General features: G+C 36.2%; 1 protein-coding gene across 2 annotated transcripts in view; it reads left to right on the top strand.

The window, feature by feature from the left end:
• Window positions 1-15,260, top strand: part of DCBLD1 (discoidin, CUB and LCCL domain containing 1) — a 66,468-nt gene that overhangs the window by 3,182 nt on the left and 48,026 nt on the right. The window lies entirely within an intron of this gene.

Here is a 15,260-nt window from a genome sequence, read left to right as displayed (position 1 = left end):
AATTTTGACCTTACACAATAAGACATTAAGTCGATTATTGGTTTTTATTCAACGTGTATAAATTCATAGGTTTGGATTTAGTCCAACCTTATTACCTTGACATAAAATTTTTGTGGAATAAAATACCCTTCACTTGTATTAATGAACTTGTGCAACCTAAAACTCTCTGCTTTTTTCTTCACCACAAGATTTACAAATGATTATTAGCTAAAGTTTTCCTGCTTGTCATTTAAGTGTTGGTGAAGAATAAAAATGAGCACTTGGTTTGTGAGGAAACTTGTAAGTGTAGGTTCAAATCTTGCTTACTTAAAAATTGCTTCAAAACCCTCTGCCCAACTCTTAATGTGTTATTTAGAAGGTCTGTTGTTAAATCATCTGTCATTTATGCTGGGTTAGACATAGGATCAGCTGATAGATGATGTTTTAGGTGAGTGGCTTTTTTTAAAGTCAGCACAAATTGATTCTGCCACCTTCTGTGCCAGTGTGTGCACTCACCCTCCCCTCATCTCACCTGGACAGGGGCAAGTCTGGGATTTAGTCAGCCTTGTAGACTGTAAAATCCTGAGGCCAGAGACTGGGGCTGTAGTCTTTGTCTTCTAGTATCTGACAAAGGTGCTCAGTGAGTTGAACTGAACTGAGTTGAACTGAACAATCTTTTGGTGTTTAGGATGTATTTTCAAATTACTTCTTAACTAGTAGAAACGAAGTAATAAAGAGCCTACTGACATTCTTTATGAAGGTATACATCTGCTGCTTCTACTAATTAATTTTGTTTATCAAGCCCAGCTCTCTTGGCATGCTTATTTCTACATGTAAGGATGCCTTTTAAATGAAAATACAGCAGAAAGAAGGGAACATGCCAGCAGAACAATATGTACAATATCTTTTGGCTCTAGTACATGTAATTTGTAACACTCAGAAACATTAAGTTATATATTAATATTTCAGAAAAGAAAGATGTTATGTTAAAGAATTCATTAAACAAATCAAATTATATGTTTAAAGCAGAATTTGAACTCTGAATAATGTCCCAAACTGCTTTTATTAACTTTTCATGTTACAGTTTGAACCCTTTAACCTTATGGAACTGATGCAGACTTGAAAATCATATTAAAAAACCACAACTTGGAAATTAGTAAGCCATCTGACATTTATGAGGAATTATGTCTTATTTTTAAGACACATGGGGACGTTAAATTAATTGCAGCTTCTAGCAAACGTTTTAGTCATGTTAAAGCAGAAAAAAAAGTTTGTTCTGGGAAATATATCCCATAACGTTTTAGAACTACTTCCACGTTTGTTTTAAAGCATAAAGTCAACTCTGTACATATTAGAGCAATTAGTTGTTTTTCTTTATTACAAGAAATAAAGCAATAAATGTTTATTACTGTTGATTTGACAAATATTGAGGCCTCTTTGTTCTGTCTCCTCCACTGCCTCTCTGACCTCATTCCCTGAAATGCTACCCCATCCTCAGGCCTCTCTAGCAGTTCAGTTTTCTTGCTGTTTCTCCAACATGGCAGGCACAGTTCTACCTGAGAACCTTTGCACATACTGTTCTCTCTGCCTGGAATGTTCTTGCCCCAAATATCCACAATGCCTGCTCCTCCTTCAGTGTTTGTTTAAATGTTGCCCTCTCAAGGAAACCTTTCCTAACCATGTGAGCCCTTTCTTTCTTTTCCCAGAACTCCATATTCCTTCTTGCTTTCAGTTTTTTCCAGAGTAGGGTTTCCTAACCCCTGGGCTGGGGACTGCTACCCGTCAGTGACCAAGCAGGGCTACACAGCAGGAGGTGAGCAACAGGCCATGGATCATTACCACCTGAGCTTACTTCCCATCAGATCAGCCGAGCATTAGGTTCTCATTGAAGCTTGGACCCTATTGTGAATTGCATGTTTTGAGACATCTAGGTTGCATGCTCCTTATGAGAATCTAATGCCTGATGATCTGAGGTGAAACAGTTTCATCCAAAAACCATCCTCCCCACCCAATGCCATACAAGGAAAATCGTCCTTCATGAAACCGGTCCCTGTTGCCAAAAATGTTGGCAATCACCGCTCTAGAGCACTTACCCTCTTCCGACAAAGTGTATAATGCACACTTTAATTTGTCTGCCTTCCTCATAATAGATTATAAGGTCCCTGAGGAGTTTTGTGTCTTGAACAGTGGCCATACTGAGAACTCAATAGGGAATGGGTGCTTAGTGAGGATGGGGTGAGAAGGCAGTGAAAACACAATTCCTGTCCTGTTGTTAAAGACTCAAACCTCACTCTAGTTAAGAAATCAAAACTGGCTGGAGGTGGTTCACACCTCTAATCCCAGCCCTTTGGGAAGTTGAAGCAGACTGATCACTTGAGCTCAGAAGTTTGAGACCAGCCTGAGCAACACAGTGAAATCCCATCTCTAGTGAAAATACAATAAAACTAGCCAGGTGTGGTAGTGTCCTCTGGTCCCAGCTACTCAGGATGCTGAGGTGGGAGAATCTCTTGAGCCTGGGAGGCAGTGGTTGCAGTGAGCTGAGATCGGGCCACTGTACTCTAACCTGGGCTACAGAGCAAGACCTAGTGTCACAAAAATAAAAAAGAAAAGAAATTAAAATCTGGACGTGGCAAAGTAATGAAATTGTATGTCTAATACAATTTTGAACGTAAAAGTCTGAACGTACGTATGTAAAATAGAGAAATTTTTTCTGGCATATTAGAAATTTGGCATCAAGGGTGAAAGGAAAAGTAATAGCCAGAATTTCAGATTTTTTTTTCATTACACTGAGGAGTAGTTTTGCCTTTTTGCAAACTGAGGAGTCATGTGGATGTCGTCTTCCAGATGTTCATTGTCTGCTTTGTTTATTAAATAGTTGTTTGCCTTGCTAGGAAAAATAAAACAAACCCATGTGATGACTTCTAACCCTACGTGAAAATACAGTTGTGACTGTGAGCCCTGGTATGCTCAATCTAGAACCAACTGCCAAACTTGCCTTTCAGTGGGAGTTGAAGAGGAGGGGTCTGAGGGGTTGGGGTGGTAGGCATTGGAGGATTCCCTAAGATCCATGAGAACAGAGATGAATCTCAGCCTCTTCTTTCACCACTAGCACCCAGTACAGTGCCTGGCAGGTAGCAGGCTCCAGATAACTAGTTCCTGAGTCAGTACATGAATGCTGTGGTTGAGGTTTAAAAGAACTGAAAGGTGGGTAAACTTTGGGAGGCTGAGGTGGACAGATCACTTGAGTCCAGGAGTTCCAGACCAGCCTGGGCGGCATGGCGAAACCCCCATCTCTACAAAAAATATAAAAATTTTCCAGGTGTGGTGGCACACACCTGTAGTCCCAGCTACTTGGGAAGCTGAGGTGGGAGGATCCCTTGAGCCCCAGGAAGCTGTTACAGTGAGCTTTGATGGTGCCACCACATTCCAGCCTGGGCAACAGACTAAGACCTTATCTCAAAAAGAAAAAGAAAAAAGAAAATAACTAAATTCAACTCTGAAAAGAATTGGGAATCTCTGAGACCTTTTTACAGGCAACAGTAGGAAAGCTGCCATGAGTGAGGGGCCAGTAGTCTTGAGACTAGAGGGAGTAGCAAATGATCCACTGACTTAGACCAGTGACCCCATGATCAGCTAATGCTTACACATTTGGGGTATCAGGGGCCTACTTCACCTCAAAGATCATTTGAGGCCAGTGTCTTGGCATTTGTGACATCAGCACTGTGTTAAGCCGTATTGCCATGTATAACTTTACTGTTCACTGCCATTTCTACTTGATTTATTAATCTAGTTCTTATTAGCTATTTCCTTAGGAGCTACCTGCTGTGTGATAATATACCGAATATTTGCAGGAATGTCATGTGTCTTGTATATAATAATATATGATTGTATTAGTCTGTTCTGTGTTGCTATAATGGAATACCAGAGGCTGGGAAATTTGTGAAGAAAATAGGTGTATTTGGCTTGATTCTGTAGGCTGTACAGGCATAGCATGATCATCTGCTTGGCCCCTGGTGAGGGCCTCAGGAAGCTTACAGTCATGACAGAAGGTGAAGGAGAAGCATGTGCATCACATAGTGAGAGACAAAGCAAGAGAGATGCTCTTAATCATCTAGCTCTTGTGTGAAGTAATAGCAAGAACTCACTCATCACCAAGGGGATGGTGCTAAGCTATTCATAAGGTATCTGTCCCTATGATCCAATACTTCTCACCAGGCCGCACCTCCAGCATTGGGGATCATATTTCAACATGAGATCTAGAGGGGATAAAATATCCAAACCATATCAACAATAATTTTAGGCTAGGAAGATTTTTCTGTAGGAAAATCTTCAAAGGATAATATTGAAACAAGATTAGGTATCTCTGTGTTACCCCCTTACCACCCCACCTTTTCAAAGTAGAGTTATGATTGAGCTTCTTATTTAAAAAAAAAAAAAGCGAAAAAGAATACATTTCTTTTAGGTTGGAGCTTTCTTCCCTACTTTCCCAATGATCTTCCCTAATGCTTACAACAGAAGCAGAACAATTGTGAAACAAAGCAGGGTGTCAATAAATAACATTGTCCATATATATCATAATCTTGGAAAATGTTACACATAGAACCATTGAGGACATGTTTTGTTTCTATACATTTTTATGTAAATATGCACATATGTAAATTTTATGTAAATACACACACATGCCCCTATAGCAAATATATGTGTGTACATACACATTTACTATTGTTTTTATTAAATATATGGACATAAAATTATATTTGTAAACTATAAATAAAGGTATAAAGAACAACAATAAAACTAATGCCTGGGTTCCCCCCTCTGCTGCCTAGTCTGTGTATGCTTTTATATTCTGCTTTAATAAATCTATGTTTTATTAAAAGTTTTTTATTATATTACTTGGAAAAATTCCATATTTATATTTATTTTAGAATTTTATTTGATGTAAACCAAGAACTTATTTCTAAATCATTTATTGCTACTGAGAAATGTCTAATGGAAAAGTGGAATTTTTGTCCGGGCCAACTTACATCAGATGTGTCTTGTCAAGATTTTTGTTTTATATTATTCAAATAACTTTTCCTTACTAATAGAGTCAAAAGTAATGTGCCTATTCATATTTTATTTGAGAAAAGTACATAAGTTTAAATATACTAAGTATCAGAAAGATCAGTTGTATTTTTTTTATGCTTCTTTGGTGAAGTTCTTAATTTGTATTAAATGGATCAGGCTTGTTCATTATTATGCTATTTGGAGTTTATTGAGACCCACATTAGTTTTTATAGTCAGCATCTTCAAACTCAAATTATAACCACTGTTGTGGCCTTTTTATTCAGTGTTTAACATATTTACATTTACTGCAAAACAAAAGAATAGTCTTTGTTTTCTTTCATTGAAAAATTAAAATCCTTGAGAACTAATACTGTATAGCTCCATTTTTGCATTTGAGCATGTTTAGTGGTTGTGCTTAAAGGTTGTGTATAAATGATTTTTATGAAGCACAGTATTCTTGAAAAATAGAAAGGAAAGAAAAACTATTTCACTAATGTTTCTGACAAAGAACAAGACAAGAGGACATTAAAAGTGTGATGTCCAGTTAAATCTGAATTACCAAGGCATAAAATTTCCTACAGGGAAAATAGGTAAATATCTCCGCATTTGTCACCTAATTTTTAAATGGCTGAGTGGATTTAATTCAGCCTTTTTATTGCTTTTCACAAAAACAAATTTACTTCAGATTAAAAATGTAGTTGATTTTAGCCCAAAAGAGAAAACTGTAGAGACTTAATGGCCCATGGGACCACTGGCACATGAGATTCGTATATTGAATTGCTTCCATTCTGAGGATTTTGGAATGGAGGCTGCTTATTTTGAGAATAAATGAACCAAGGTTTGCCCCTACTTCACCTACCAGTTCTTTGGGACCCCTGGAAAGCTCCTGCTTTGCCAAGAGACTAAAACAGGAGATGGCCTGTTGCAGGCGGAGAAATGGCCCTGTGCCTACTGTTGCTGCCAGCTCAGGAGGGTCTACAAGTCTTTTGAGACTTTAAAATCTGTTAATAAACTAAAAATGTATTAAGCGTTTCTTGACTTTTTTCCTATTTCATTTGCATCTCTAACTATTTTCTTGCATAGTCACAATGTTATGAGCACACCTAAGAATACTAACAGTTTTTCTTTAATATTATCTAATACTCAAGTCATATTCAAATTCCCGAAGTTATCCTAAACATGTCTATTAACCTTTGGTTTGTACAAACAAGGATCCAAACAAAGTCTACGTATTAGTTTTTGTGTCTCTTTAGTCACTTTTAATCTGTCCCTGACCCCCACCCCACATAGGAAACCAGATTCAGTTGTTCCATGACATGGCTCACATCCTAAAGTATACTCACTGCTTTGGAGTAGTTTATCTTTTACTTGGTGCACTATCCCTGTATTTCTGTATAAGCCTGAAATTTGACCTAAAGACTTGACTAGATTCAGCCTAAGTGTTTTTGGTAAAAGTTCTCAAAGGTGCTATGTACTTCTAATTGTATCACAATAGGATGTCTATATTATTATTGTTGTGATTATTGCCCCACTTTTAGTGATGCTAAGAATCACCAGTGGAAGTGAGACATTGATCTCTCCATTATAAAACTGCCATTTCTCTATGACTTACAAGTTATCTTTGGAATGTTAGTTTCTTACAAGTAAAAGTACTTCCCTGTCAACAATTTGCTCACTGGTTCAAGCATCAAATCACTGTTATTGCTTGTCCAGTCTGATTTTTCCATATAGACAAATTTTAAACCTCTATCTTCATATGTATTTTGAATTGTTATATTTTTTTTTTAATCTAATATAATCCCAACAATTCTGAGAGCTATTGAGGGAACTGAGATTCAGAGAAACAATTATTTACCCAAGATACATTTACTTTGTGTGCTCAAAGTGGGACCCAGGTACATATCTCACAATTCTAAATGCCTTGAAATGGTTGCCTGCCCTTTGTCTCCAAGGATACCCATCATATATTCCTATCCAGGGGAGAAAACGTTAGAAAAGAAGTCATGGAGGAACACAGCTTGAGGGGATTACTTATGCAATTAAGTCTGAAATTAATAGTCTTTGGTTTCTCTTAAGGGTGATGACATTTGCCATAGAAATATTAAGATTTTTGAAAGTCCCAACTGGTAGCTGACCATAGCTTGCATAGCATTGCAGTACATCCAGCAGTATAGAATATGGAATGTGCAAAAGCAGTGCAGTTTTTAGGACTGGACTGTGATATGAGTTTTATGAGGTTTATTTTTTCTCTCAACTCTCATGTTTCATACCTTATTAGATGTATGATAAGATGCCATCTGTCTCCCCACTGAGATATGCGATTCTCTTGTCAGTAAACATTGATTGCTTGTTCCCTGGATATGGTGTACAAACCTACACTTGCACAAACCTTCTCATCCTATTTCTTTGTTCATTTTCCACAGTATGCTTAAGTAATTCCTGAATTGACACTTTTATCCAGGTGTCAGAAATGTCATCTTGGCTTAAATATAGATCCTGGAACTTATTGTTGTCTTTCCTGAACTTACAAATGAAATCTGGAGTGAAAATAAGTATCAGATATAGATGTGTTCCAATTTTAGGAATAGATATTAAAATTAAACCATGAGGATTTTCTTTCACTTTAAAAAATATTCATGGCAATATCCCTCTTAATAATGAGGGCTTTTTAAGTCTGTTGCCACTCAGAATATATCTTTCAGGAACCAGTAGAATAGTCACTAATAAGAGCTTTTTGGAAATGTATGCTTTCCAGGCCCTGCCTTTTGACAGGATCCCCAGATGATTAGTTTGCAAACTGAAGTGTGAGAAGCAGCACTTTAACACACTGACACCTTCATTTACAAAGCATCTTTTAGGAGCTATGCAAAGTGAACAACCTTTGCTGGAAGTAAAATAGTCACCTCTCATTAGACTATTGTCTTAATAGTCTAGTAAAGAGTACTTCAGTAATTATAAAAAAGAGAGTGATAGAACTTCTCATATCATCATTTTTTTACAAAAAACTCTTAATTAAATGTGACTTTTTTCTCATATTAATTTTTGAGACAAAAAGAAGAGTGTGACTATAAGCAACTAAATGTAATGTAGGTTTTAGGGTTGTGCTGCTCAGCAGTAATGTGAGGTTAGACAGTGTCTTAAATAGCACTACCTCAGTTTTGTCACCTCTAAGAGGGATGACTTAGGCACTAGTGGCCATAGAGCACATGATTGCATTCCGTCAGCTTTGAAGTCAGGCTAGCTTTAGGTTGGGATCTCATCGCAGCCCAGCCACATGGGCTGAGTTACTCTGCATCTCAGAGCCTTGACTCCTTCACACACAGTCTAGGGATATTAGGAGAGATGTGTGGTGAAGAAAGGGTATTGTGGGCTTCGATTTTGTTATATAGGAGATGTCCTATCATATAAGTTACTGGGTATACACTTTAATGTTTGCGAAATTACTCTTTATATGTGTGTGTGTGTGTGTGTGTGTGTGCGCGCGCGCATATGTACGTGTGTTTATACGTGAAATAATTTGTAATCAATTTTTTAATGTGTGCATATTTATGTGTGTATATAAGTGAAATAATTTGTAATCAAATTTTTTAAACTATGATTATCTATCAGATATGGTTGTCATGAAGACTAAATAAAATAGTATACAGTCCTTAGAACATTGTATCTGCTACTTTTTACAAATGAATGTTTGTCAAATGCTAATTTTTAGTAAGGGCCCTTTCATAATTTTATGATTTTTTTTCCTTCCCCAAGAACTTTTTGGCTCTTATTTTTTAAAAAACTATTATCTGTGAAAGTGAAAACTCACATCTATGTGCAAAAGAGATATGTTTACAGTTTTAATATCTAAAACTCAGATTAACTTTGTCTTTATTTGGTAATATTGAATTTTCTGGATCCCAGAGAGAAAAGTCAATGTCAATATTACACTTTGTCTGAATATTGACAGTATGCATATTTAATATGAAACCAAGGTTAGAAAAGATAGCATGTTCTAGTGACAGGAAAGATTTCTTACTTATCTTCAACTGAAGCAGTGGTAGCTTGGATATTACATCAACATCCTGACATTATTAGCAAAGGTCAGCAGCCTCTTTTCTCTGACTTCCTTATCCTAAGCATCTATTCAACAGAGTAAAACAGTTGTCTTAGAATTGTTTTGCTGTACAAACAAGTGTTTTTTTTTCCTTAAAAATCTTCTTCTTCGAAATTAAGAAACTTCTCCTAACCAATGTGTCCAATTTGTTGTAGATGCCAGTAAAGCACTTATAACTTAATAACAACGGTGGGAAAAGTCTTGATTTTGAATTGAGTCACATAATATGATTTCAGTATCATTTTTAGAACTCCAGAGGCCAAAGTCCACTTCTCCACATAAGATCTTTTATCCCAGAAGCCCTGTCATGGGATCTCTCTTTGTGTCCCACTTGTGAGAGTCTAACCCAGGAGTTCAGCAGTATGTCCCACAGAATGCTACTCCCAGGAGATGACCCAAGAAGAAAGTTTTCTGGGAAATGCTGTAAACTGCAACACGCATCAGAGCTTCACTATGCGCTGTAAAGGCTTTGAGATGTTCTGTGGTGAAGAAAAAGGTGGGATTCTGCAAGCTTATTGACCTTGCTGCTCTTCTGAGGAAGGTGAGGGCATAACCTCCCAGTAAACCTCCCAGACTAGTACCACGGTGTCTACTTCAGGACATGCTGACATAGCAGTAAATGGGCAGTAGATAAATACTTGGAAATGCATTCTAATTAGACTTTCTCAGCAGATTAAAGCACACACACAGCACCTCATTCATCTTCTCCGCACCCAGTTATGGTTGGTAATTTTAGAGATGAGGAAAATTGATACACACTAAATGGGGGACTTCTTAAGATCATACAGCCAATGAGTGATGGAATTTAGACAAAGTCAGCTAATTAAAAGCAATATTTTTGATACTTTAATAATGTGTAGAATTTTAAGATAAAAACAGTAGCAGTTAATATATTGAATTTTTACTATATGGTTGCCTCTTTACTTGATACTTTGCTTTTATTAGCATCTCTTTTTTAATGCTCATGATAATCCTATGGACTGGGCAGTATTGTTGTCTTTATATTATGGATGATGGAATTTGGTTTTACCTTAGAGAGGTAAGAAGACTCACCCAACGCCACAAAGCCAGTATTAGGCAGGGTTGTACCAGAATCCAGGTTGTAACCATTATGCTCTGTCACCTCCCAAGTATATGGAAATAACTTATGAATTAGGAAATGATAGGTGTGTCAGCTCTTCTCCCCCACGTCCACAACCCTTCTAATAATCTTTTGCTTTTCAGCAAAAGTCTCAAGACTGCAGAGTGACCAAGAACTGCAGTGTTCACTGGTATTATGTATAGCACATTAAAGAATAGCATTGGCTAGATTTTGAGATTTTTTTCCATTGGCTACAAATTATGAATATTTTAAATATCTTAACATGGTAATTATTGATGTCTTTGGACACTGATGGAAGTAATCCCATGTTATATAGGGAATCAGAGGAATCATAGATAGGACATCTTGAAATGATTTGGTTCATTTTCATAAATTCAGACTGATTTATTTTAAGTGATACTTTTAGCTGATAGGAATGTTGAAAGTTTCCATGGAGAGACTTTTGAAAAATTCCTTGTGTTTCCTTTTATTTTACTTTCAAATGTTTCATCTACTGAGTCAACAGCATTATCATCCTCATTAGATCTCTAGTCATATCATTAGCATCTATTTTATATGTGGTGAGAATAAGATTGAAAGAGATTGTCAAACAGTTTTGTAAAACATGGTCATGTGTTTCTAGTCGATAGCTGTAACTTCTGTTAGCATAGTATTATTATCCATATTCCTTTCAGAAAAACTAAAGATTTGGAATAATTATTTTGTTTTATCATTACAACTTCTGCTTTGCCTTTGTTCATTCTCACATAGCAACCGAGGCCCTTTTGCCCCTGTTTTTCTTTTGCATCTGGCAGCATATAAGGTAAAAAGCTAAGCACAATTGAAGAAGAGCAGAGTTTCTAAGAGAATAAGGCTGAAAATAGAATTAATGATACCATGGAAAATCAGTTTGCCCTACCATCAGACAAAACTCTGTAATAATTGCAAGCTCTCCTTTGTGGTTGAAAAGATTGTAGTCATCAAGCGCTCACTTGATCTTAGACGTGGGAAGAAATTTTCTCACACCCACACATGGATGATTGTATATGTGTTGAAACCTGTTGTAACTTGAGTATTAGAAGAACAAGGATACAACTAATGAAATCATGTTTCTAGAAATGCTTTTACTCTTGTGATATTTTAGAGCACTCTTTCCCAAATTGCAGGTTGGGACCCATTAGTAGGTAATGATGAAATCAATTCAGTAGGCACACCAGTATGCTTTTAAGAAAACAAAAACGAAACTGAATAGAATGGGAAGTATCACAGTGCATTACATGTAATAAAAGAATTGTATCATTTAACTTTTGTTTGTTGCTTATGCATGTGTATGCATATGTGCTTATTTGGGTTGTGATGAAAATCTATGTTCTAACTACAGGACATAATAAAAAAAAAGAAGCTTGAGGTTTCTGTCTTACTCTAGGGACTAGTTAATAATCAATCTAAAAAGTATATTGACACTATTCATTTTACTCCACCCAAATCATTTTCCAACAAGTACAATTCATTTAAAAGTTTTCTTTTAAAGTCTAATCATGCTTTCTAGGGTTGCAGAACTTAGTCCATACCAGGTATATCTTATTTTGCTTTTCTTTTAGTGGAGCATGATTTCTTATCAAAGGGAAATAGTCTTTTAAGGAAGTTGTTGTTTTCCTTTCATAGTGGATGGAATTAAAGTAGACTAAATAAAGGGTTGGCTTGTGTGTATAAGCATCTAGGATTTGTTCTAAGCTTATTTAGAAAGTAGCTTATATATCTATAATTCCTGAATAGCTGATGTTAAAGGCTAAAAGGTAGAGACCTATCCATTAATTTCAGGCATTTGACAACTAGATATTGAGCCCATATCTCTGCTTTGGTACATGTCAAGTTAGTCTCAAGAATTACTTGTTAATATATCTTTCTCCTCTTGGCTGTGGACTTCTTGAAGTGAGAACTACAGTATAGTAAGTTCCTAAATTTTTAATGACAGTCTAAGCATATTGGTTTGCACAGACTTCTTCCTATCTGTATTATGAGGTTAATGTTGAAAGTAGCCTTTAGTGGTACAAAGAATGTTAAGTAAACATAGTAGTTTTGATTATATTATCTTTCTGCTCTATATGCATTGATATTATAGAAAATTTAGAAGATAGATGTATAAGTAAAATGAAAATTACTTGTAAACTTATACCATAGAAGTAAACACTTTAAATACTACGTGTCTATGCATATATAATATATTCTGTTTTAAAGTTTTTTTGTTAAATATTCTTCTAAAACATGAATAACTTCCTTAACATCACATTGCTTGGAGATATCATAGTTTGGCTATTCTTTTCTAATTTAGATTGTTTCCAAATGTTCAGAATTAAAATCTGTATACTTAAATTCTGTACATATATCACTTTGCGAGTTCTAAAATATTCATGAGTACTTGCAGCTTCTTCCAGAATCTAAGCTTCGTACATCCAGTTTTATTTTTGTAAATTGTTTTGAGGAAGTGGTTGGTCAGTCTCACAAACCAGCTATGGCTCCAAGCAGATACCAGGATTTAGACCCATTACAGAGAGACCACCTTGGAAATATTCTGTAGTGGAGAGGAGCTTTCAGTCTAGAAGAGGAGGAAATGATACATGGTTTAGTCATCATGTGCTTTGGCAAGAAATCACAGTTGAAAGGAAGAAAAAGATAAACATTGTGTAGTAGCCACTTTGAAGAGTGGTCAGATTCCCTATGGCGAAACTTCCTCCTCCCCTCTTCATTCCCCATTCCCCCCTGTTCTGATGTTAGATAGGCGGCAGTTTAATCTACTGTGTCACTCCCCTCCAGCCCTCTCCACAACACTACTTGGAGTTTAATCATAAGTCCATGGTTTTATTTTTTAACCCTTAAAGATGGGTCTTTATTTCCTTTAATTTTTAATATTCTTAGAACTATGAGCCTTCATCATCCAGCTATAGTAACCATCAACATTTCTCCATATTTTTTCATTTATTCTGTCTCGTTTCTTTTTTGCCAGGTATTTTAAGGCAAATCCCAGACCTTATGTCATTTCAGCTCTACATATGTCAGTAAGCGTCCCTCAAAAAAGGCCTTTTCTTATGTAGCCTTGATACCATTATCTCACTTAATAAAATTAATAATTATCTAAAATTATTTAATATTCCAATTATCTATTTAGAAGGTTTTATAAGGTTGGTTTTTCAATTCAGGATTCAAGCAAGTCTCAATTGTTATGGCATAGAAGCAGCTTTTAAATCTAAAATACTTTTTTGTGTGTGCCTCTTCGTGTAATTCATTGCTGAAGAAACTAGGTCAATTGTATTTCATAGAGGTCTTTTTATTGCAGATTTGTTTAAATGCTTTATTTAATTACAAAAATTTTAGGCCAGGTGCAGTGGCATATACCTGTAATCCCAGCATTTTGGGAGGCCAAAGTGGGAGGATTGCTTGAGCCTAGGAGTTCCAGACCAGCCTGGGCAACATAGTGTAACCCCCATCTCCACCAAAACAAAAAAAAATTAGCTGGGTGTGGCAGTGTGCACCTGTAGTTCCAGCTACTTGGGAGGCTGAAATGGGAGGATTGCTTGAGCCTCGGAGGCTGAGGTGCAGTGAGCTGTGATCGTGCCACTGCACTTTAGCCTGGGTAAGAAAAAGCATACAGGATAACAAAATCCAAAGAGCATAAAAAAGTATAAAACAAAAAGTAAAAGCCTCCTCATTTACATCCCTAGCCAGGCAAATTGATTGACATCATTTTTTCAATTCTTTAACCTTTTTATTTTCAGATCATTATACCTCACATGCAATTGTAAGAACCAATACAGAGAGAAAGATTGTATACCTTTTACCTAGTTTCCCTCAATTATAACATCTTTGCAGACCACAACCAGGATCTGACATGATACATAACACAAAAAAGATGAACTGATAGATTTTTAAGTAACATTAGTCTTCTTTGTCAGTGATTGTCAATTAAAGAGTCAGGCTATGAGAGGTAGGCTACCTGAGTGTCAGAATGAGGTCATAAGAATAATGCTTCTCTATTGGTTTTCATGTGTGTGCATCTGCCTTCTTCAACACATGACATTGTAGGCATTTTCTCTCCCTAGCAGTTTTTCATTTTCCCCTTTGACATCTTTCTACCTAATCCTTTGAAATCACCAAAACTGTGGAAGCACGAGAGGGTGAAAATTCCTGAAGTAGTTAATACCCATGGAATAAACTTACTATGTTAGTCTTGCCACAGAAAACTCCATAAATAGCTACTTCTATAGGCTAGAGTGATATTAACACTTCTGATAACAGTTTGCTTTTTAATTAGGACTCAGCAGTTCCTTTGTGATTCAGGTTCTTTGGCAGAACAAAGACTCATGGGGTTTTGTTCTGATAGTTAATGGAAGAGAGAAATCTTCCCAAAGAGGGACAGATCCCCAAAGTAATGATGGAAATGTTGACAATTTGAACTTGCCTGCATTCTGCCAGCATTGCTGGATGAAAGAAATTTCCTCTTAGGCCTTAGAGTGGAAGTGGTCAGAAAGAAATATAATTACAGGGCTGAATAAAAGTGACACCCTTGAGATTTTCCTTTGCTGAGACATGTCACTTTTAAAAAATAAAATGTATGATATGATAGTCACATGTAGGTTGATTCATATTATTGCTCCTTATTTTATATTTAACTGTGTTTTCTGGAGGAAGAAAAGTTTCTCTTCCTCTTCGTTTATGAAAGGAGAATTTCATAGTGCTAAGAAAGTGACATTTAAATATTTGACCAGGAGATTTCTTGGTGGCTTGGAGAGGTTGTATTGTGTTTATATTTAGATGCATATTTGTTTGTACTAATTACCCTGGGATTGCTTAATGAGGGTGCTCAAAATAAATGCTTACAAAGGTAGGACAAGTAATAGAAATGAGTAACAAGGACCCAGTGAAGAACTAGGGTGTTTGGCTCCTTTCAAGGGACAGCCATTATATCACTAGCCCTGTGAGAATGACTGATCATGTAGTTGTCCCACCTTTTAGTTGTTTTTTGGTTTGTTTTTTTTTTTTTTTTTTTTTTTTTTTTTA

This window comes from Sapajus apella, unplaced genomic scaffold (genome assembly GCF_009761245.1).
Source record: "Sapajus apella isolate SASKATOON/1434 unplaced genomic scaffold, GSC_monkey_1.0 scaffold6, whole genome shotgun sequence".
Taxonomy (NCBI): domain Eukaryota; kingdom Metazoa; phylum Chordata; class Mammalia; order Primates; family Cebidae; genus Sapajus; species Sapajus apella.
Note: the sequence above shows the minus strand (reverse complement) of the source record. Positions and strands in the feature narration are given on the sequence as shown.